Here is a 25,757-nt window from a genome sequence, read left to right on the forward strand (position 1 = left end):
TAACCATCTGCAAACTCTAGGTCAGAATTACCTCTCAGGACAGTACAGGACAAACATTTAAGACTTATGTGCAGAATCCTATAGCACTGGGAGCAGGAAGCTGTCCATCTATTGTAAAACACAACACTCAGTGACGCCTGCATTACAGTCTGAAGACAGATGACTTAACAGCAATGACCACAATGATTTCAGTAGCAATTCCTTCTGTTGCCACACCTGCAATAAAAAACCTGCGAGGAATTGTCATCCTGCCCCACTGGAGAAGCTTTGAGCTGCTGGAGGTTTCAAATGATTCTCAGTCACCCTGCTCCGACCCTACGTCTCACAGTCAGACCTATATTCTCCCATACTTACACTCCCAGGTGTCTTATTTACCTCTCTGAGAGTAAGGAGGGAAGTAAGCATGTGTGAACCACAGAGCCAACACCAACACACGCCAAAGCCAGGGTGGATGGAAGAAGCAGGGAAGTAATTAATCTAGGGAGCACCACAAACTCATGCCAGCTCAAAGCTCTGTGGTATTTTTTAAGTGAATGAACACTAAATGGCTGAAGAACATTAGTATTTACACAGCAGGAATCAACGAAATCAGATGCTTCTGATTCCCAATTTTATAGCTTGCTTATTTCCCCATCCACAAGGCTTCACAGTGAAAAAAAAAATAATAATAAAAAAAAATTAAAAAAGACATTAGGATTTTTGCATATTAAACATTTCAACAAACACAATAATAGAACAAAGGTATTGCAGACTACCTTATAAAGTCACTTATCAGAATAAGTGAAACAATTTGTTTTCATTGATCAAAATATATAAGAATTTTACTGAGGAATTATTTTCCTGGCTGTCAACATGCTTACGTACATGTTTTTTTATATAGCATTTTTATTTATGTGATGAAGATGATTGCACGAAAGCCATTGCAGTAAAAACACAAGCTCAGTTATTTTCTGATACTATTTAGGAGGGGAAATATAAACTATTTATTTTTACCTGTTTATAGTAACTCCTCCATAAGTGGGGGAAACTGCTGAGGATATTAAACCAAGACAACAAGATGACCTGCTTAATCATCTGTCCTTTTAATATGCGGGGGCTGAGGACACCACTCTGCCCTTAGCAATGATCATCCCAAACTTTGTCTTGACGTTTGATTTGGATAATTTTACTGTGAGCAGGGATTTAAGCATGCCTCTCAGGGCAAAGGCTACACAAAATTGTTTATTAATATGTGACTGCTAATTAGATAAGCAAAGGAGTGCAATAAAAATACAGTCCAGATTACTTCAATGTTTTTTCCTGGGATCCTGTGGGAAACCTACAGCCATTTTGGCACAGAACAACGCAGCTGTCATAGCCCCACCCAGAGGAACTAAGACCGATGCTTTTAGCATAACATCATGGAGACCCAGCAAACGTTTTATCAAGGAGTGCTCAGAAAACTCTTATTCCACGAGTGGAGTTTACCTTATCTCTGCCTTCTGGGTGAGCAGGTAGCTGAAGTCTCACTCAGGTAGGTCTACCAGCTCACTTTTTAGATAGCCCTGGTGGGACAGACCCTGATGTGCCTGCAGGGAGCTTGTTTTGTGGGCAGCCTGTCCCTTACACAGCGTGCCCGATGCCAACTCGTTATCCCACCACTTGCTGTTTATTAATGCGATTTTAGTGAAAGGGCACGTGGTACCTGGTCTGCACAACCATGAACTCCCTATCCCAAATTCACACTTAGTACTGAAAAAGGAGAATTCACTATCACAGCTTGCATGGAAACCAAGTGCAAAGTGGTTAAGTGACTGGCACAAAGTCAGATGAGTCTCGAACAGATCTGGGATTACAGTACCAGTCTCGATTCCTGAACAAGGACTTTAAGAACATGATCATAATTTTTCACCATTTATCCACCTTGGACTCAAAGACCTGGACAACTAACTTTCATCTCACTTGGTGGGAGATGGAGGAAAATCTGGGGTCATGCAAAGAACTTGGATGCCCACTTTTCAGTAGTGGACAGGAACACACAGAAGATGTGATCCCTGCAGAACCCTGCTGCAGAGCTTGTAGGGTGTCTGGCTTAGCATCAGATCCCTCTCTGATAAGCACTAAGCAACATAGGACACGTCTTCCATGAAGTGTGACATTCAGGCCACTCACTGTGGCATTCTGAAAGTGTAGAGTTGAAATTTGTATCTGTTCTGAGAAGACCCAAATTGCCTGTGATAAGGGCATTCAGATGATTTGTCCCTTCACAGGAGTGCTTGGGACGCCTTTTCATCTTCATGTTGTAATTTTATCAGTTTATGAATGCTCTGCTGGGGCTGTGTGTTTGGAATAAGGAGTAAGAGCTTCCCAGATTTTCCTCCTACTTAAGCATGTGTTTGGGTCTGCTTTCTGTTGGGAAAAATATTATGAGCAAAGCACACAAACTGCGGATTCAGTAAGTCTACCTCACATTTTTTCCCTGGAAAGTTATTTAAAGACGACAATCATTTATTCTAAATGCCTGTGGCTGCTCAGCATTGGCAACAGACGCACAGAGATCAGGAAAAATACTGAACTGGAGACATACCTTGATGGGGATTTCCTGCCCACCTTTTGCCATGGACTACAGCCATGGGTGTAGTCCATGGCAAGTACCCTTCCTAGAGTAGAGTCTCTTCACTTCTTCAGTTTCTTCTCTTAAAATCCCCAAACTACCAACTGGATGAAGCCTACTGGAGAAGCTGGCACCAAGGAGGTGAGCACTTCCCTGCCTGGGACTGCCAGGGAGCAATGCAGAGCAGTTCTTCCCAAGAACGATCCCAAGTACAGTTTGAGGCACCTCCATTTCAGAGGTGCACAAGACTGCACTCCAGAACATGGCACAGCAAAACTTTCAGGGGTACTCTTTGGGGTTTTGACACCTTATTTCTATTTATTTAATGTTTCACGACCTGAGTCTGTTTTGCTTCTTTTCCTTCACCATTAGCAGAAGGGCACAAAGAAAACTTTTTAAATGACAGTATCTTCATGTCACTAGGCCAAGTGACAAAAGTTAGGACATATCAGAATATAACAAATTTGCAAATGCTGATTATTATTCAAGCTATTTTTGCGTACGCTAAGACATGACATGGCACATTCTCACAGCTCATTTTTTCCACACAAATATATCCATCAGGGGTTGATCTGATTCTTTAAAAGGAAGACCTCTTCTGTCTGAGCTCTGATTTTATGATGTATATGTTGGAGAAACTGAGACATATAAGGGCACAGAAGAGATGGCTGCAAGCTGACAGACAGCAGCCTCACAGACAGATGACCTAAGACAATTTGACAAATTTAGTTTTGTCCCTCTTTCTGTAAACAGCACTTTCGTGTGACATTAGGCAAATAACATAAGCCAAACCATTTAAAAGTGGCTTCTAATTATATCTTCCTTATTCTTTGACTTGAGATGCTGGACTTTGATCTTTAGAGTTACAAGTATCCAGAGCTGCAGATTACAAGAAAGTCATTTTGCACCCATTCCCTGGCTTACAATACTAAGCACTCTAACAACAACAGTAATATAAATGTAATAGATAACACAGCAAATAGATATTAAGGAGCATTGTTAGCCCTGAAGAAGGCTAGGAGGTTCTGGAGCATGTAGCTAGGGAGTGAAATATGATCAGTGAATAAATGCTTGCCCTGATTTCTACACAGAGGTGACCAAACCAAAGCTGCAGAGGTAGCTCTAATGCAGAGATTCCTGCTTCACTAATGCCAAACCAACCAATCTTTACAGTAATTTAATGATGTAGGTGCAATCTAAGGTATTTAAAGAGATTTCTGCCTTTCTTTGAATGCATGGACTTTGACCATTGCTACTGTTAATCTTCAATTCTTTGGCAGTACAGAATAACTGATGTTAATATTCATTTGATATATTTTACAAGTAGAATTTTTGTGCAGAAAAAAATGCCTACTCAGCATTTATTTTTAAAAAAAGAGAAGAATTGGGTATATTCCAATTGAACTGTGCAAAATTGTGAGTATCTGCAAGGACTTCTCTCTACACACATTTTTCTTTGACCACACACACCGGCCAGGTGCTGTGAGTTACCACAAAGCTGCTAAGGAGCACTGTCTCACCAGCATCCCGCTTCCCTGTGCAACCCTACGTGCCTCCCAGTGTTTCCATCTACTGTGTTCAGACTATGTCAGACTATAGGTCTGCACCATTAGCTGTGTTTAAGGAGGTCTCTATCTAAAACAACAATGCTTGTGCTCTTTACCTCTAAATATGCACATTAATTCACATACAAAGTAAAAATCCAGTCTTAGAGCCCGCCTTCTGCTAAACCCCTAATTTAAAGCAACTAGAAATAAGATGGAAATTTTAAGTCAAAATACTAAAGAAAAACAAACTACAAAAAACACTCTTCTATAAACAATCCAATGCCACACCAAACAATCCCCTACCCCTTCAGTGGTCTCTCTTCAATTTCCAGAAGAGCTGATCCACCATCAGAAGAATGTGGGTGATCATTCCCTGAGAAATCACTCTCAAAATACCTCAGCTACTCCAAAAAAAAATCAGCTCCTCATAGAAACTCTCTCAAAAAACCTCAGTGGGGCACCAGACCCACGAGCCCTGTGCATCATGTTTAGATAATGGCTCATGGAGGTTACTTGTTCAGCATCTCTCTGCCAGCAGTGACCAAACTGGAGAGAAATGGCAGGACAAACACACCTCAGACACCTGCTTTGAAAAAGGGACTCTGAAAGCTAACTAGGATGCATCTCTGACTGTCTCTCTTATCCATGGGCTTCCTCGTCTTTCGTCTTCAACAGGTTTGAGAAGCAGAATTTCCTTTTGGAAAAGTCAATAGTCAAAAAGTCAAATAGTTGATAGTCAACTCTTGCCCAATATATTATACTTCCAGGGTTGCTGCCCACTAACTCAGCTTTTAGCTCCAACTGAAGAGCTCGGGGGGGTCTCTGCTGGCCACTGGCTCTCCACATCCACCCTGGGGTCCCTTCCCAGAGGGATGGTCTCATGTCTGTCAACTTTTGGGATCTCAGGCCCCAAGGCGGTTGTCAGAGAAGTTAACCAGCCACTGCAGGCAGCTGGAGTTAGCTTCTTTCAGGACTCTGTTGTGGCAGTACTTGATCTTGGTGATTTGCTACTGCTCTCTTGACCTGTTTGTCCCACACCTTTCTGCTAAGCAGAAGCTCTGACGCACACCAGCTGGGAAAACACGCCTGTTCCTCCCACATCAAATGCGAAGGCACACAATTGGTTTAGCTTTTCTGCTGTGACCTAAGCACCTCTGGGTGCTTTTCTGGTACTGAGCAGCCCCTACCCAAACAGGTAGCAGTTCTCTAGAAGTGCTTAAGAAATGGACAGGACTGCTCCTCAGATTCTTTGATCAGCCTTGTATTTTACAAGTAACTTGCCAGAGTTCAAGAACATGACTCTTCTCCTCAGCCAGCTGCTTACTTTGACTCCTCCTTGGCTGTGCATGGGTGACACACTTTGGCTCAGAGCCTCTCGTACTGGGCCCTCATGCCCATTCTTCCTGGAAAGGTCAACTCTGTTACCTCCTCCTTTGTTGTTGTTTTTCCAGCAAGCTTCCTCATTTTTAGGTGGTTTCCCTTTTTGAAGCTGACTGCATTTGTGAATATGGAGGGTTTTTACGTTTGTCTTTCATCACTCCTGCAAGAATGCTGAGTGTGCAGTGTAACTGTTGGTGCAGAACGGCTCTTGGGTTACAGCCTGGGGTCTGTCATGCTGGGAAAAATGAAGGGACTTTACTGCCTCTTGGGGGCTTCCTTGCCAGCTCCTCTAGGGATCTGCCACTAATTGTATCTCAAAATCTCTTCTGTCCATCACGTCTTGATAAGACACTTGCCAGATCTGTGGGTGTGGAGAAAAGGGAGAGGTGGAGGAAGTCTTCCATTACTACAGCATTTCCTGCTCTTGCAGCCTCGGTGACCTCCTGTGGTGTATCACAGTCGGAGTAGTCATCCAGTTGAGGCACTCATTAATACAGACACTGAGCTGTATTTCTCCTATCTGGGTCTGGAATTTTAATCCATGGGATTCCATCATACTGCTGAAATTCCTGGTTCATTCACCTGGTTAGACTCTAAGTTGACTTCTACAAGTATTTTAGGGAAATATAACATTCATAATCTTTAATATACATACTTTCACTTCCTAACAGAATATCTTGCTCTCCCTCCTACTTACTGTCATGATTTCAACAGAAATACCATCAAATTTCTTTCATCCATCAGAATTCTGATACATGTAGCATGAGCACAGCTATCGCAGAAAGAGCTGTACCACTGGTTTTGTTCTCTTTCCTGTGCCTCACTTAAACAGAACTTTGTTGGTCCCATCCATTTTGCTTTTCCTGTTTGACTTGCAATCCTCTGCCCTTTTCTTGGGGTCATAATTTGTGTCTTCATCAGTAGTGGCTGCATCATTTTGAAACTTACGTGCTTTGCTACCTGGGAATTAATTCTCCCTGTTCTTTGGTCGGGAAGGCTTGTGGCTGACGTTTTTCTGGACTTGAAGTGGCAGGAGCCCGTATCACTTGCGGTTTAAACAGAGTCTGTCCTTGTTGCAACAGCTTCCTCTACTCCAAAAATACCCACTCCCTGGTCAAGCAGAATCCTTCTTTGTCAGACTATTTCTTACATCATTTGTCAAAAGTTTTCCTCCTTCCTTCCCTGCACCAGCCCTAGAGCGAGCATTTCAGAGAATACTGCTACAGACAGAAACTTGACCAAAAAATTCACCATTCATTATGACAGGACAGGCTGGGGCTTAATGCTTGTTTTCATTAATTACCAGGGACCACAGTAATTTGAAACAACTGAATAGAGTGTGGAAGTACTTCTCCAACACAATGTGGCTATGAACCACACACATTGCTGCAGCACTGAACGGAATAACTTTTGGAGCATGACTTCCAGTGATAAGGAGGACTGGACTTTTGACCCCTGCAGGTTCTCATGCTCACTTGGACTGAAAGAGCACAGCTAGGAGCAGTTACTCCTGCAGGGAGGCTTTTTTGCTTGCAGCCCCCTATTTGCATGAACGTTAGCACAGGTATCCTTTCAGTTATCTGCGTTTCATTTATGTCAGAGTTCTATTCTCAGAACAAGGTTTACTGCTTGAGGCACACAGAGGAATTAGCAACTTCAGCAAGACACCCTGTGTGGATCCCCTTTCAGATCCTGTTGAGAAAGGATTTGTTACGTTCCTTCTTTCATTACTCTACAGCTTCTCTGAAACCACACTTGAGAATCAGAGACCACCAAAACTTCACAAATGATCAGCTCCTTTTGCTTATGAAAGTCTATGACCAAAATATGTAACAACATCAAAACAGCATGAGTGACAGTGAGACACTTGAACTGGTCTGAAAGAAAAACATACTGCACTTCAAAATAGAAAGCTTTCTATATTTAAAACTCAGATCTTTAGTTTGTTCAGCATGAACCTGGAAAACATCTCAAATACTTCACACCCTGTAATGTAACGACTAACTTATGATTATAAAACAGCACACGAAAGAGATGGAATAATAATAAAAAAGAACAAAACTGAAGCTTATTGGAAATCACCTTGTACTCTTAAGCCTTTTCAGAGCATTTGTTTGGTTTTATTTTAAAAAGGGTGGTGGCTCTGGCACAACATCAAGTAAACGTGACTAAATTCACTGTTCCATCCTGCTTTCTGATCCCCCAAGTGCACCAACTACAAATTACCAGCGTTAAAGCTTTTAAGTTTGGGGTGTTTATAACTGTAGCAATGCATCATCCTAAAAAGTCATTTGGGCTAATAACAAAAGTATCATCAAGAGGACCTGGCAGATGCTGATGATAAAGCAATGGCTTTATCCATCCCTACTGCTGAGATACCCATAAATTCCTAAGAGCTGATTTCTGAATCTGTGAGATGTGCATCTCAGGACAAGGTTATTGCATCTGTGTGTGTGGCTTGAAGCTTTCTTTCCAGTACTGCTAGCCACATACACAGAGTACTTGATTAGGGACCAGCAGCAAGATCATACAAAGAATCCTCTTTTTGGCTGGTATGACCACTGTTTTTGAGACAGATTTCGACCTAAAAATCCCAGTACTTTCAATGTGTAGGACCAAGTCCTCACAGGACAGCCTCAGCAGAGCTGTGCTAACTTACACAGGTTGACATCAGCTTCATTTTGAAAGCTGTTAGATGAACATAGGGAAATGTCCTCCCCTGCAGCTGAAGCTTGCTGAGAGATACACTGGTCATGTCTGCATGTGGTTGTGGACACTTATATTTGTGCCTCAGCTTCAGCCCAGCACAATCTCTACCTTTCCTTACAAGGCATGGTGCAGTGTATTGGCCAGCTGGAGACCTGCACGGAGTAAACGTGACACTCGTGTAGGCATGCCCTCAGTGACTTACCCAGCAGATCTGATGCATCTGGGAGCCAGATGCATTTCTTTTTCATCCCAGTGCTACCTTCTCCAAGCTCTCTTATGCCTGTCTGTTGCTGGAGTCCTCCCCAGTCCTCCCCAGAGCTTGCTTTTCTAGCTGGGAATACCTGATGCTGAGCAGAAACCAGTAAGCGTTTCTGCACGTGCTTCAGGGTACCCTAGGATAGGAGTGCAAGACGCTGGGAAGGAGAGCAGCAGGAAGAACAGACAGCAGACTTGGGCATATCTTCAGGACAGGTACAGGGAAGAGGCTTTTCTCTGCTTAGTATACCAGACTTTAGAATTAAGAGTTAAAAAAGTACCTGTCTTTCCAAGTGCTTAGTTTTCTTTCAGAGGTGCAGAATACTACATAAAAGACCCCAGAAACATGTGCGTAGCTCAAGCCTGTAACAGCTGCAAGCATTTTTGTTTTCTTTTCCCACAGAAGTCTAAGCTTAATGCTTTCTTGACAGAGGCGCTACAGCAAGCCTTGGAGAATCTTGGTTCTATTCCCAGCATTGCCTTTGCTCTCCTGTGGTTTAGGGCACAACACAATGTCTCTGTACTTCTCTGGGCTGAATACTCAAGCTGTGTTATACTTTACATGGTCATAAAAATGTGCACAAATTCTTAGTCAGAAAAGCAGCATTTTCCCCACGTGTGTCTGAGCAATAAGATGATTTAAATTTCATTGTCGCCATTTTTGTTTCTATGAGACACTTCAAAGTATGGAAAGGTTGTGTCCAGTGGGAATGGGACAAAACAGATTATCTCATTCCCTTTCTTAAGTAAAGTTTTAGCAACATTGATAAAAAGCCTAGAGAAGGTTGGAAGTTTGTCTGTTCATGCCTGTCTGTATTATTGCACAACAGTCAGTCCTGCGCAATTTGTTATGATTATTTTTAATCCCTGTGCCAACAATTCCATATATTGCAATAAGACAGTTAGTCACACTGAAAGGCACAAAAAAAAAGCATTTTTGTAAACACGTACAATAAACCACGAGGACAATAATTCAAACCCACTCTTAATCATCTGCTTAAGACAGCACGACTGGGGCTCCCTTCTTGAAATGCTGCTTTTCTTGAAATCTATTTACCAGGTTAGCAAGTTCTGCATCTGGGAAAGTACATTGAGTACAAACTGAAAACCTTCAGGATAGTGACAAAGTTTTTCAGAGTGTGTAAGCTAATTTATTTTCTATTCCTAGGTGAAATAAATATTTGCAAAATGTAGTAACGTACAAAACATTTCAGCATTGCCTCAGATGTCCTCTTTCTCAGGAAAAAAACAAAGTGGAAAACAAGAAACACTCTCAAACGGAGACTGCATTTGATGAAGCCAGTGTTTCCCCTGCAGTTGCATTACTCCTTTAACAGACAGAAGTCCTACTCTTCTACCATTTCCAGAAGGTGAATGTTGAAGAAACAGCAGCAATTCCTATTATTAGCTTCCACAAGGGTAGCCTCATACTTCGTGTTATTAAATTTCATTCTAGGTAACCAACCTCAGTTCCCAACCATGTAACAGATGCTTAGAAGCAAAACAAAAATGTTTTCTATTTGCTTGACAATAAAAGCAATTCTTTAGGCAAAACTCCCTGTTGGTGGAGGGAAGAAGGCTATGCTGCATACCACAGTCACTGACAGTCTCAGAGGGAAAAAGTTCCTTCCTCTTCAGAAATCTGGCCATGTGCTTGGCCAGTAGTGCATCAGAGCAACTGATGCCAGCAAAAGAGCCAGCACACCTTGTGTGCTCTCTTGACTCCTGTTGTCACCTGTATCTGACACGTCAGAGCAAGGCGAAAACCACAAATGCAGAGTTCAGTTTGCACCAGGTAGAAAAACTTCCTGATCTTGGTAGATGACAAGGAGAATCCCAGAGCAGTGGCAGAACATTAATATTAGATCAACGGCTGTTAAATGCTCTCCATCGGTTCCTTACTATACCCAATGCTAAAGGTCGGGCACCAAGGACCTGTACTATTAAGATTTCTACCCTTTATTCTAAGATTATTCTTGGATGATCTCCTCCTCAAATTCCACATAGAAGCAGTCCCACAAGCCACACAAAGCTGTTCAGAATGGTTACAAAGTTTTCAGCACTTTTCAGCTTTACCTAATCATAATTAATTTGTCTTGGACTCTGTTATACTCGAGTAGTCTCCCACTACACATATTCAGTAAGAAATACAGCTTATGATTCATATTAGGCAAATACACTAACTGCTAGTTTAAACAAACTACTCTTTTTTGACAGGAATCAATTCACGAAGGCTGACCTCAACAGTCTGAGGAGTCCCTTTGCCCTTTTCTAGTTTATGTTTGTTTTAAATGGCAGGGATCAAAACTGTACCCAATACGTTAAATGGGGTTTTAAAAGTGGCTTCTATAACTGCACTAATGTTTGTCTCTGCTAGGAATTTAAGGTCTGATGCAATGCAGCCCACAGTCTTTTAAAGCTATCTTACAGCTGAATCACATTTACACTGACAAAGCATCCTTCTATGTCTTCCTCCGCCCTCTCTAAGGAACAATTTACAAGGGTATTGCAACAGTTTTTTCTCCCTTTCTCTTAAAAATCAGCTTTGCACTTCATCACTTCATGCTACTGCTTTTCAATCCTCAGTTCAAAAGATCTTTTTTTTTTTTTTCCTGTAAGAGAAATCAACCTTCCACAGTTATATGAATCCCAGCTTTGTGCTGCCTTCAAAAGACACATCCAAACATCTACATAATCAAGAAAAATATTAAACAGGGTCAGTCCTAGCTCTGACACCATTTGTCATCCAAAAATACTCCTCTCTTTAGCTTAGTCCACCTTTATCTTGTAATTTCCATTATCATTTCCACCATGAAGGAATAGATTCTTATGGGGTTATGGATCTGTGTTTTACTTTATTTTTGATTATTACACTTCCTAAGAAATAAGTTATCATTAACAAAATGTATTAAATTACCTCTGAGAAGACATACTTGGTGAGAGAAAAACAGAAAAAAAAAATCTTTATCCCCTTTTCACTGCCTTCTAATCCTCAGCTATCCTTTCTCTTGCATTTTAAGACTTTTCAGCAGAAAGCTACGAAGTATGTAAATTTCTGGATTTTTTTTTCCGCCCGGTTCTGAAGGTGGGTATTGTATCTACTACCTCTCTGTCCCCAGATTTGAAGAAAAATCATTTCAAAGCAATCTGCAATTTCACATGCCAATTCAGTAATCAAAGAAAAAGATTACTTAAGGGCCATAACATTTTCATACTGAGAAGCTTCCATTCCAGATGTTGACTTTCCCTTACCATATTTGTATTTTTTATACAGACTACAACATTAACTTCATACACCATCCTTACTGAAAGCTGAGAACAAGCCTTCATTATTTGGGTCATACGTCAACCTACACAACCTCTTTCATGTACAGCATTTCCACTTCCTCTAGAACTGTTCTCCTTCTGTTTATGAGGAAGGCAAAATTTTCCTTCCACGACCTGTTTTTTTTCCATGTTTCATTTCAACTTTTCATCTGTGACTAGGTCCAGATACGGGATGTTTGAATATTCATGCCACCTTTCTATTCCACGTGGTTTCTAGATTTACCCTTGCTTGGATTTGAGGCACAGTGGTGTGACTGCTAGCCACTAGCTGATTATCCCTGGTAGCACTCCTTGAACCTGGAGGAGATAGCTGGATGGATGGACAGACAGAAAAAACGGGGGGTTGGCACAGCAGCCCCACCTCCTCTTTTCCTACACTTGGTATTTGTGACTCAGAAGTCCCAGGACAAATCTCAGCTTCCTATTTAGACAGCACCAGGAGGTGCTTGGCTGCTGGCGAGTTTGTGGCAGGACTGGTCTTCCTGGGGACATTTGTTCCCATTCCCCTGGACTTCTGCCCAGATAGAAAGCAGAAGCACATCCCACTTTGCACTGCCAGGCTTCCTTCCTTATTACACAAGAATAGGAAAACCTTCTCTGGAAAGCAGATATTGGAGAACCACAGATGCAGGATAAGCCACCCACACAGAGTTTTACCACCAAACAGAAAAATGCACCCAGCCTTCAGCTTCACCACACTGACATCCACAGCTTTCTACCATCACTTCTCTCACCACGCTCTGCATGAGGTGGAACAAAAACCCAGAATGACAATAGACAGGGATGTAGGAAACTCTATCAAAGGAGCTCTGCAGATGGCCTTTGGAACAACATTAAACCTTGACATTTACAAAAAATGTCAGCTTCAAGTGAGAGTACAGTGGTGTTCCACAGGAAAACTTGTGGGACAAGGATAGCAAAAACTTTGATAGCCACTGGCCTAGTAAAACAGAATGGAACTGGGAAGATTTGCAGTCACTTCCTTACTGGTTGCCGGGCCCTTTGGTGACCACGTGAAGTCAGTTGTTTCAAAAGCCAGCAAGTTTCTGAATGCAATAAATGGTCCAACTGCTGCTTCTTCATTCAAAACTTGGAGACCCAACAAACCTCAGTTAACTGAAGCATAGTCTGTGGGTTTGTGACAAACCCTTATAGGCTCTGCTTTTTGTAACTAGCCATGCCTCAGGCTGGGAAAGCTTTTGTCACACCTGATGTTTCAAAACCCCCCAGCCAAGCAGTTATGGAGCAAACAGACAATTATACTGAAGTATCAAAATTCATTCAGATCCATTTTCTAAAAACAATACCAGAAGCCAAAGATAAAGGTACCAAAAATTGGGCAGCGTTACATTAACTGCAAAGAACAAACCAAGACAATTTTTTTTAAGACTTATGCACAGATTCCGGCACAGATTCTTCGTATTTGCCACCATCCACTTCAGTGGAAGCGGAAACCCAGAAGCAAACTGAAAATAGAAACTGAGACACCACCTAGGTAGAAACCTGAAGACCTCTTAAGTAATTATTGCTCCTGGCACAGGAGAAACTGAAACAGATGATTTCTATGTCAGTATAAAATAGGAGAAGCTGCAGAGAGAGTTCTCCTTTGCACACAGACAAGCGTAAGTGGTACCGGAAGGAAATTTTAAGAAAGATCACTAAACAGAAGTAACGCAGCACAACAGTACAGGTAGGCGTGAGACCATGAAAGAGGATGCCCGGCTTTTACGTAAGCATGTTGCAACGCTGTCTGAAATCAGTGTAATTACACCGAGGAAAATGAATAGCTTTTACCTAGTGGTGGAAATCAGATTGGTGCTCTGCAGCCCTTCTCTGCATAACACCTGACTTACCAATTCTCACAATACCTCCACTGCTAAGATTACGCATGCTAAAATGATGGCAGAGTAAAAAGAGCCAGGAGGTTCTTAAAGAAAGAGTGTGGTATGTTAATCACTGCAGAACAGCACTGCTTTCCTTTCTGCCCAGGGAGAGGGTCACCTGGAGGGTGACCTTCACCTCCGCACAAGGGCGTCACACTGCTTGGCCCTGCCTTCGCATCTCCTTTCAGGGCTTTACCTGGGGAAACCCACTGCTTTCCCTTAATCCCCGTTCATCCTTCCCTGTGGCAGAGATTCTGCTTGCTTGAATGCTGCTGCAGTGGCAAGGACAGGGCAAACGGCATTCTTCTCCCAATAAGCTCAGATTTTAGCGCACTTGTAGGCCATCCCCAAGCCTCCCAAAAAAGAAGGAAGGATCCATAACAGTGGAAGAAAGGCTCAACATGAGCCAGCAGTGGCCACTTGCAGCCCAGAAGGCCAGCTGCATCCTGGGCTGCATCAACAGAGGTGTGACCAGCAGGGTGAAGGGGGTGATCATCCCCCTCTGCTCTGCCCTTGTGAGGGAAGAGTACTGCAAGAAGTACTACTACTACAAGGAGAATGTTGATCTGCTAGAGTGGGTCTCAGAGGAGGGCTACAAAGATGATCAGAAGGCTGGAGCACCTCTCCTGTGAAGAAACGTTGAGAGAGCTGGGGATGTTGAAGACATGAGAGCCTGGCCAAGAGAATGCTCTAGGGAGAGCTCCTTTTGACCTTTCAGTACTTCAAGAGATCTCTTAGAGTCCTCTTAGAGTACTCTGTAGGAGGACTCTTTACTCGGGTAGATAATGTTAGGACAAAGGGACATGGCCTAAACTAGAAGAGGATAGATTTAGATTAGACTTCAGGAGGAAATTTTTCACTATAAGGGTGAAGCTGTTGACTTCTGTCCCTGGAAGTGTTCAAGGCCAGGATGGATGGAGCCTTGGCCAGCCTGATCTAGTGGGTGACGTCCCTGTCTATGGCAGGGGGGTGGAGAAAGATGACCTTTGAGGTCCCTTCCAACCCGAGCCATTTTATGATTCTTGGATAATGAATTGCATGATGCAAACAGAGTGATGACATTATAAAGACCAAGGACATGGATATACTGTCAGCAGCAGGTTTATTATTAAAATAGACAAATTAAAAAAGGCAACCAGAACAACTAATGAAGAGAAGGACTTAGAGCTCAAGTAAAGTTTACACAGGAAAAGGGGTGAGTAATACAGACAAAACAATAAATAAATTAGAGGAAGCAGACTGGGGACTTGCATTGCAAATGGACAGGGAATGTCCAGAAATAAATGATGCCATATGCAAAACTGATGAAAGGAAATACTTTATTGCACAGTGTAGTACTATGCATGGAGCCCCTAATCTCAGAAACGTTGCATAAGCAACGGCGGAAGTCAAAGAGTAAGACGTTAATTTGTTTTGAGAAGTGTGCTGGGAGGGCTCTGCATCATGCCTATCCCCTCAGTCCCCCACCATTTCAACCCGGTCATCCACCAAATGATGTTTCTTTTCTCCTAGCTGATCTGATCCCACCTGGACAGCTGTTCTCTGCCCGACAGGACAGCTTCCCTCCCTAGCACCCATTCCCACACCAACCCAAGGGACTTCTCATAACTAAAGACCATCTGGGACTGGGAACCCTGAAGAGAGTCTAAAGGCTTGAGAAGCAGGTCAGGGGTCTGTGTTAACAGCCTTAATTGCTAGTAATTGTTCCTGCAATTGTTCTCATACTGCAGCATTTTTTCCTATCATCTACGCAAGTCATCCTGGGGCAGGAAGACCCCAAGCACTGCCCAGCTGTCTATCTGGCAAGTACTGCAGACAGTGAGGGCAACAGCAGACAGGAAACTTGTTCCATTCATTTCACAGCTAAGTTGAAAGTTTTGAGCTGTTTTCTTTCTTCACTGCTGTCAGAAGTCCCTCAGAGAAACAGTGCAGTCCATTATTTGGCAAATAAAAGCCCCTAAATAAGAACTGGGGGGGGGGGGAGAAATCATGCTTACACAGCTTTTTTAGCTGAGCACAGCCATAGCTCTCCAAACACTGGCCATATTACTGTTAAGAACAGTCCTTCCTCAGAAGTATTCACAAACAGCTTGTCTTGTGCTTAGTGTGTTAGCGGCTGTGTCTCCAAACCATGTTTGTGACCTCTAAAAAACATCTGAAACACCTGCATTGACACACAAAGGTCTGGCTTGTTTAAAACACCAGGGTGGAATTTGGACACTGATCCCCTGGGAAAAAATGGATCCACATTCAAAAACACATTCTTTATTGTGCAGCCAGTACAGCCTTAGCCATACTCTTGAAACCCTGGTAATCATCAGGTGCTTTAGCCTTAGAGCTGAGATGTGGTGGCTGCACGGTGGTTACGTGAGATAATTGGTTCAAACAGGATAATGATCACCAAGCTTGCAATCAGATAACTTTATGATGGGCAAGCATCCAAGTTTGTTTCGTGTTTAACACCTGGAGCACTACCTGACTCATGTCACAGAAAATTAATCATTTGATGAGTGGAAGACTGGGGTAATTTGTTACATGTTAGAAGTGGTGAGAAGAGCAATACCGAGAGCAAGAAATCTGCTCAGGAGCTGCTGTGATTCACTGCTGTAGCTGTGGCCAATGTTGCACTTGTAGCTGCAGGAAAGGGTGGGTGATGAGACAGAGATGAAAGAGGGCCTTTCCAGGTCATTTGGCACTGCTGCCAACCTCCTGAAGGAATTCAGACCTCACAGATACACAGGGGGTTTTCCACTCGTTTCATCACACAGCCTTTGCATACAGGCAGCACTACGCACAGGCTCACGTGTGGTGCAAAGAAATTATTTTAAGGGAGGCTGAGCTCTTGCATCTGGTATCTCAGACCACCTCGTATCCGGGTCACTGCTAGGTTGCGTTGCAGCAGTTCTGCTTTCCATGCATGAGATGTTTTCATTACCTCTTTCCCTTCACTCTCATTTTTCCCACATGATGAAATATTTGGTTACAAAGAGATGAGAAAAGCAGGATAGACTACCTAAGCCATTCTAGCAGTCTTATTCATAAAAGGATTTTTCAACTGCTGCCTTCTGCAGTTACACTGCTCAATTTTGAAAGTGGCCAACACAAACACAGTAGATGAGAGCATGTGTGTACATGTGCAGTGGCCGAGCCCAGCAGCCAGAGGAAAACAATTCTTTTGGTAATAGTGTCTGTTGTATTTTCTTTTTGTTTGGTTGGTTTTTGTGCTGAAGAAGCAAGAAAACTGCATGATGCCGTTTCACACAGGTGTGCACTTAGATACGAGGCCATGAAGAATAGAGTAGGGTTTATGACAAAGAAGAAATTTTTGCATGAGCAAGGCCCAGCAATTCAGTACTTCCTCATGAATTGACATCACTGAAGAAACAGCACTCTGCTTTTGACGGAAAGGATGAGACCACAAGAGCATTTTTACAAACAATATTTGTTAACGAGCACATTTACCCTGTGTGTGCCTGAGCCAGGGGTGTTTCTCCTGGTTCTCCTGGGAGAGCTTTGGGACCTGCTGCCGGGCCTCACTCTCTCCCAGCATCAACTGCACTCACCCAGGAGAACTCTGAAAATGGAGATTCAGCAGCTACCATGGGTGGTCGATGCCAGTTCCTCACCACCCTTCCCATTTAAAGATGTCTCTTGGTTTCAGCTTGATGGTTCCTCCACTACCATAGCTCAGGAGTTTTTGTCCTGTCTACCACGGACCTGGGAAGCACTTCATCTTCCTTCCTGCTTGTGTTTAAAATAAACAGTCTTCAAACAAGCTTAAGGCTATTATGACCATAATCAGCCTTCTCCTTTTACATGGAATAGTTCCTGTTAATTTGATCTCTTAACCAAAACATACTTAAGACACCCAGGAAAGAGCAAGTAAGCTCCTAATCCAGTAAGAAAAACGTCACGCTGACTTGCTAGAGCAGTCTAGTGATAACACAAGCTGTGCCAGGAGCTTAGGCTCAAGATCTCCGAATAAAGTTATTACCCAAGAAGCTGTTACTTTAAAATTAAACATATTTGATCTGAAGCTGAAAACACACTAACCACTAAAAGCTACAGCCTCATTTCTTTCTGCACGGTCTACATTATGCGGGTGCAATGGAAGTTGTTGACAAATGTAAAATGAGACAACAGAAAGAATTTATGCTTCTTGCAAATATTTCTGGGTCCTGAACTGCTAACACCACTCAAGGAAACCCACATGGTTTGTTTTGTACAGCTCAGATAAAACAGGTCCTCAGGAGGCAGCCACAGGCAGAAGGCCACAGAGACAAGAGATCACAGAGACAAGAGATCAGAAAACACTGTGGTTACGCTGCCAGCATATCCCAAAGGACAGCACTTGACTGCTGCATCTCCCGTCCAGCTCAGTCCTGCTTCCTCCTGGCTCCCTCCTGCCCAATTCCCACACAGCCTTCACCCTGCTCATCTCCCCCTCGTGTGACCTGTTGCTTCCTGGCAGCCTTGCTGCTAATGCCAGCTCCCTCTGCTACAGACACCAGCAGCTCTTCTCCTGCACATTTCACCATGCTTTACTCCATATGACTTTTCTTTTTCACTTAGGAACCAGCACCATTGAGAGACCAAGGCAAATTCTTAGCAATTGGTTCTGTAAACAGTCAAGCTATTTGCTGCAAATGCATAATAACACAGGAAAGCCAAAGCCAGACAAGGAGACAGACCCACTTCAGACAATCACATCACTTGTCTGCCAAACAGGAACAAGTTCCTATGAAGGAGACGCAAACAGATCCTTAAATTGGCTGGCTTCAGACTCTTTTTTGCTTTAGTCACAAAATGGTGTGTTGCTGAAATCCGTGTGGTTTCTCTGCCAAATTTCAATTGAGCTTGCCAGGGGCAGAGAGAACACCCTTCTGGGTGCAGGAGCTGCAGAGAGAGCTGCCTGGTCAGTGAGGAATATGCCCTGCAGCTCCAAACAGGAGGTGAACTGAGCAATTGGAGGTCATATAAGTTGGAGGAATGTTTGGCAGAAATATGAAATAAGTTTGACAATTAACTGTGAACAGCATTTAAGGGATGGCATTCTCATTTCCCATCACAAGTTAAAGAACCAGGAAAAGTCTAATAATTGCTAATCACCTACCAATAAAGGGAATTTGTTTGTTTGAGAAATGAGAACAGTTCTTCAGACTCCTTACAACTGACAAATAAACAGAGGTACTTGAGAATGCCTGAGATACGCCTATCCCTGCTGAAAAACAAAGTTTGGAAATTCATTGTGTGTAGTTCCCAAAATGCATTTGTAACAAAATATGAGATCAGGGGTTGAAGTTTAAGGATGTTTCCCTATATATTTTCAAATGCTTTCAAGATACACTGTCATTCTAATTTCAGCATAAATGAAACTCCGGGTGAAGGGTGAGATAATAAATTCACTCAAACGTTCACAATAGTGAAACCTGAAGAGTCACAGAAGGCTCTCTTGGCCCATGGTAAGAGAACAGAAAACTGTCAGGTCACTGTCAATAAAAGCCTTGTTTCTTCACATCTGGTGAAGAAAGTCTGCCAACATATGCACATTCTAATCCTTCCTAATTTAATTGTACCCAATGACCTTGTGCAGGATACTCTGAAGATGCCAACTCTGCACTCATGAAACACAACAGTATTAGGATTGTCTTAGAAGACAATAGAATTAGAAAGGTTGAGAGAGAGGCGAGGTGAACAGCAAAAGCTTAGAATTTGAGGAGAGATTAGGCAAAGAAGGATCTTTCAGCCTGGAAAACATTACCAGACACACAACTACAAGTTATAAGAGCATAAATAGGGAAGGATTATTTATTTGTTATTGTACAGGATTGAGGGGCAGTAGTGACACTTTCAGGCAGTAATTGTATAGGAACCAAAAGTAAATTGTTTACCTTACAGCACAGAACTAAGCAGACTGTAGACTGATGCCCATGGACAACTTTAAAGGACAAAAGTATAAGCAGTTTTGGAATTGAACAACACAGTGTAACCTTCTAAAATCTGTAAACGTTATGCTGTTAAACATGACAACCTAAATCAGAAATTGCTAGAAGTAAAACTGTGCACATGCTCAACACGCTGCTCTCTTCTGAAAGCATTTCCCATCAGCTCCTCCTAGGGGCACAGCTTGGGGCCAGGTAGCCTTTGCTCTGACACTCTGTGGCAAGGGGACTCACAGAAGAACCCTCAACATACATTTCCATATTTTTCTACCTTTGGTAAATACATTTGCTCTTTCCTTTATTAAGCACAATTCCTCACCTGGCTTGAATTTTCATTTCCTCATGACTTCATTAAGGGGGGAGGGAGGAAAACATCCAGCTCCCATAGAAGAAAGGTGTGTCATGGACATACAAACTTATTTTTCTGAAGAAAAAAAATAATAAAACCAGCTACTTTCACTAGAAAATGCCTTTGTGGATTTTGTAAGCTGCAGATGATATCTGAATACCAACTTTCTTTGTTCCTACTGGAGAGTTAACACCATCACGTATCTTACCTGGAAGGAGAACACGGACTGTTGGATATTCAGTAGTCTGTATTGCAGAAAGGCCACCACGTCTGAAAGAGAGAAAACAAGAGGAGATACGAGAGTAAACAAAAACATACAGCAGGAGTTCTTGGAAGGTCACTGTGCTTTGTGTTGTGAACTCTGCTGTCTGCAGAGAGATTAGCAACAGACACCAGGAGCTAAACAACCAAACTGAGTTTCATTACTACAGGGTTTGGGTCAAAATCATAACCCACTGAGCAATGTTCCTCATGGGTGGGAAGAAAATGCCAGAAAACTGTAGGTACATGAAGAGCAAGAGGGAAATACTAGAAATCTCAGCAAGGTCTTTCCTTCAGAGGGGATACTACATTTGCCCTGCCACATCTACGAGTGGGTTAAGATTCAGTCACACAGGTGGGGGCCTGTTAGAGGCGTGGCTTTAGGAAGTGGTGTTGGGAGCAGTAGGAGCGGGAAAAGCTAGTTTAGTGCCTGTAGATGTACCCTGCCTCCTGTTTCCCCAAGAGAACAGGGCCGGCTTCTACTACTCCCAATTCACTCTGCCCACCACACAGTGATCCATTTGGTGACATTCACCCACTGGTAGTAAACAGACAAGGAAGGAAAGCAGAGGTGCCCCGACTACTCGGAAAATCAGTTTTACATAATCACTTGCCAGTATCAAACCTCCATAACACCTACCAGCAACACAAGTTTGGGTATTACTCAACCAGGTAACCACAAGATACACAGTTCCTTAACAAAACTTCAACAGGAATGCTCAGAATTCACAGTGTAAAATCAGAATAAGTCTCAGCTTTATTTGTAGGACTCCCCAGGCAGCTCAGAACCAATGCAATCTAATCAAATAATCAAACAGCCCTTTTCATTTTTTTAATTTCCTTTCTAAATACCAACTTCCCATGAAGAAAATTATAAAGCAAAGTTTTGGTAAGGTAATTCATTTCTTATGGAATATTTCATTTTGTTGAACCACGCCCCAGCTGTTTCATTTCCAGACAATACCAGAAATGCAGAGCTACACTTCCCTTACAGTCTGGAAAATGTTGCTCCAACCAGGCTCTTTGAAACGATGTCTTTCCTGTAATGTTAAAGAAATATCTAATTGAATCAAGCTGTGGGGTAGCTGCAGGAGCCAGAATGACTCCTGTGGCACTACTATTCCCCCAAGAGTATCTCTGTCTGGGGTTAAAGTGTCAGCAGCAGGCTTGGGAGCTGTATGGCTCATGAGCTCATGTGTTCTTGGAAAAGCGTACTACAAAGCAAACTAAAAGAAAATGCACTATTTCCGTTTTCTAAAGCATACTATTTTGATCTGGGGATATGTCAAGATATCTCAATGTTTTCAACTCTTTTTCCCGATGTTTCAGTTTATTCAGTCTAAAAAAAAACATTTCAGAGTTTTGTCTTAATTTGGAAATTCAGATTTATTTTTTTCAGCTTATTCTGTTATTTTGCAGCTCATTGGGATAGACAGCTATCTGGGATAGACAAGCACATAAAACAGTGCTTGACATATTTGAGCCCATCTGAAGCTCTCAGTCCTTTCTGCAGAGAAAGGATGAGAATTTTATCCTAGGGATAACATATTAACTAGCTCAAGACAGTTGACAATTTTCATTTTTTAATAGAAAACGTTCCAGGATGTATTTCTTCCAGCAGCAACAAGAAGTGAAATGATTACCCGTCTAGACAGGAATACTGTGCTTAATAGTAGCTACCTAAGGTGGCTAAGCAACAGACAAAACCTTCCAATGCTGCAAGTTCACCTGACTGCACAAGTTCCTCTTCCAGTCAATCACAAGCAGTTTTTTTCAACCAAGACATTAAATCAGTTCTGTAGTCTTTTTTGGACAAAAGCCTATAGGACTGCTGGGCTACGCCATTAAAGATCGCAAGTACTTTTGACTTTTACTCAATCATTTTTCCTGCAAGGAATTAACGGGTTCTTTAGAGCCACCACTCATCTGTAGGTGGCTTTGAATTGGACAGAAGCGTAATTAAGACTAAAGAGAATCAAATAGCAGTACACATCTTCTCTATGACATCTTGGTGGCTAGAGTACTTGCTGTCAAAGTGAGAGATCTAATCTCTAGATGTGCCTGAGCCTGAAAATTAGTGGAGGTACATGACTATTGGTGTTCAGGGTCTAATCTTACAGCTGAATTCAAACTGTGCTAATTAGTGAAACTGAAAACATGGCTTATCCATCTTTGGCTACACAACTGGCTAAAGCACTATCAAATATTTGCAAGCAAATCAAATGCCCAAACCAACAGGCCTGCCAGGTTGCCCTGTTCAAGTGAACGAGGATGCTGCAAACGTGGAGCTGGAACAGGAGGAATACAAACACCTGTGATTGGCTTGCTGGCAAGAAGGTGGGCTTGGAGGCACACCTGGGAGCAGACAGAGGCAATCCGTCCCTCCTGCAGAAATTGCAACGCTCTCATTTCTAAGCCCATAGAAGCACCCACAGTCCTAGTGCTTCCTTTCCTGGAATGGGAAATGGGGGCTGAACCAGCAAGCAAAATTTGAGTAACTTTCCTCATTCATCCCTTGCTTCTTACAGCTAAGTGGTAATACCGCTGGAAATGCTTTCCTTTCAAAAGAAAAATTTTGAGTTAGAAGAATTCAATAATTTCATTCTAGTTAAAAACTTAGGTGTGATAGGAAGCAAGCAAATCAAAGGATATACTGTACATACAGTAGTTAGGAAAGTTCACCACAGTCATATAAGACCCAAACCCTCTAGGCTATTCCCAGAACTTCTTGTCGTGCAGATTGGAAGACCGCCTCTTTTCCCTGTACAATCTACGTCATTTTCTGTAGCAGTGTTCGGGAGATGGTGTTGAACAAAAGGACTAACAAGCTGTGGTGCTAAAAGCTGTAAACCAGGGAAGGTGAGACATGTTTCAGTCTTTGTTCTGCCTCACTGTTTTGAAAACCCTCAGATGAGTCACTGTGCCTCTGCCTGCTTGTATGTTATCTGTTCCATGTGCCATGTAGAGATGTAGTTCAATATTTTCAGGTTCTGAGTTAACAAAATAGAAAGCTACTAGCAGTAGATCCTAAATTTTGGAATAAGAACAGTTCTGGCTCACATTGTGCAACCCAACTGGGTTGGGTTGTACACATATATTTACGATAAATATTAATCCCATTGCCTTGGGGTCCACAAAATGGTATTTTAGCATACTTTTGCCTGTAGATTCATGTTCACACCCTATAAAAATCCTCTCCTATTGGAGAGGACTAGACAGAGGCTTGCACAGCAAAAGCTTCATGGACAAAAAGAAAAAAATTTGTGAAGAAGAACAAGAATCCTAGCAGCAATATATTTTCTCATGGGAAACTTGAGAAAGGGGAGAGAAAGAAGTGAGGAGGTGAACAGAGGCTGGACAGGAACCAGTTTGTCTGGAAACAGTTAGAAAATGAAAGAAGCAGAAAACCAAACAAGCACAACATGATCCCACACCATGGGAATTAAGCCCATTACAGAAGCCTGGTTGAACACCCAAAACCAAATCTGCAAAAGTGTAGCACAGACCTGATGATCTCTTTCCTCAGATGAGTTTTGGAGGTTACCAGAAGAGTAATTGCACCTACACAACCAACAGAGGATAGCACCAATGAGATGACAGAAACAGAGTCTGACCTTGTCAGATAGCTTCCAGACAGGGGCTTCACTCAGCATTGCATGGGCTTGAAGTCCCATACATCCTGCCCAAAGAAGCCATTCAGTTTATGCCCCAAACAGCTGAAAACTTGCTCGCACTGTTCCAGAGATGAATCAAAGAGAAACAATGGCAGGCAACACAGTTTTCCTGCACAGCGTGTGGGCACTCTCAATGGCTGTGTTTCAGCACTTCATTTGGGGTGGAGCAGGCAGCTTCCAAGAGAGCTGAAAAGGAATCTGTGACCCAAAACACACCACAGTCTCCTCAAAAGGCAAAGTGAGGGAGCAGGTCTAGGCCAGGCACTACAGGGAATGAAGCCCACGTTGACCTTGTTTATGGGGGAACCCACTTGCCACAAGGCAGTGGAACAAGGATCATTGAGGTACACATCCATTAATCCCAATGGCTGAATCAGAGCTTGGCTTTGCTGGCAATGTTTCCTTACGTGATTCCTGGAAACACTTAATACAGTGAAAAGGAGACATGAAGCCTGTCTTCAAAAATTCTTCCCAGACACTGTGCCTGGCTCTGTGACAGATGACCTGGGGAAGGGTAACTGGACAAGAAAAACAAGTAATGAATGTTGTCTACTAAGCTTCCTAGCTAGGTCACCATCTGACATTCCTCTTAACATGAGCTCAGACCACAGGAAGGCAAAACCCTGCATGTTTCTAGGCACCTAGGAAGAGCAGAGGAGCACATCTCCCCTGTGCTGTGAATGGACAGCTAGGGAGAGCAGAGCCAAACAAGCTCCTCAGTATTTGGGAGAAGCTTGTGCCAATGAAGTAGAGCACAATCAAATATGACTTAATAAGTTACAGGACAAGGTCATGACTGACCTTTTAGTTTCTTCTCACTAGCTGGGAAACTCTGCTCACATACCAGCAGAGCAGTGTGACATTCTCACACAGTCGTGCCTCACAGTGCAGAGGGCTTCCCAGGCTGCTCTAGGTTATTTGGTAAGCCTGCAATCATGGTTCACACTCATGTGGCTTGCTGAACATAATGTTCAGAAATGTAGCAGTGTTCTTTGTCTAAGAAACAAAACCTCTGGAACTACTCATGTCCTAGGAATATGCACTGACAGTTCGGGGCTTTGTGGATTCTTTCATTGTGGTGGCTTGCTTGTTTACTTAAAAGCTTCAGAATATATAAAAAGTGACCACTATGGTCAAATTCGATGGTACAAAGCTGCTACATAGAACACCTTGAGGAATGGGGTGCCCACAACTTCTCTGCTTTTGTCAGCAGAAGTCATCCAGGAGCCGTGTGCCTGCTCTCAGTGCAGAACACATGCCTTAGTTGGATCCCTCCTTCTTTTTCTTGTAGCTGCAAGGTATCTGTTGCACACTTGTTCCCAAAGACACGATGCAATTAAAAAATATTATTTCCTGAATACCTGGTCTATATTGAGTTGCGTAGTTCCACATAAATGGGTTTGTCATTCATATAGGCACTGTAGCTGCTGAAATGATTCAGTGACCGTAACTTTCATCTGAATTTCAGTTGGTTTTAAAAGAGGACTGAGTGAAATTTGCAAGCTAGGAACATGCATGAAAAAACTGCCCTCTAGTGGGATAGTACCAGTCACATTATAACCAATGCACAGAGGAGGATTTTGCAATCTACATGTATGTTCCATCACTGAGCCTCAGGGGCTGGACCAGACAGGATCCCATCCTTTCAGACCGCCCGTCTGCTGGCTTGGCTATGGCTGGGGCAGCCTCTGAAGGGCTTCCTGCTGCATCCCCAGCACAGCGGCACCAGCATCACCAGCGGTAACACTGCTTTGGCTTTTAATTGTCAGTTGACAGAGACACCAGCAGGACAAATGCACTGAGGGGGTCAGCACAAACCAACAAGCAGCTAAGATAC

The sequence above is a fragment of the Aythya marila genome (assembly GCF_965140915.1).
Source record: "Aythya marila genome assembly, chromosome: 8".
Taxonomy (NCBI): Eukaryota; Metazoa; Chordata; class Aves; order Anseriformes; family Anatidae; genus Aythya; species Aythya marila.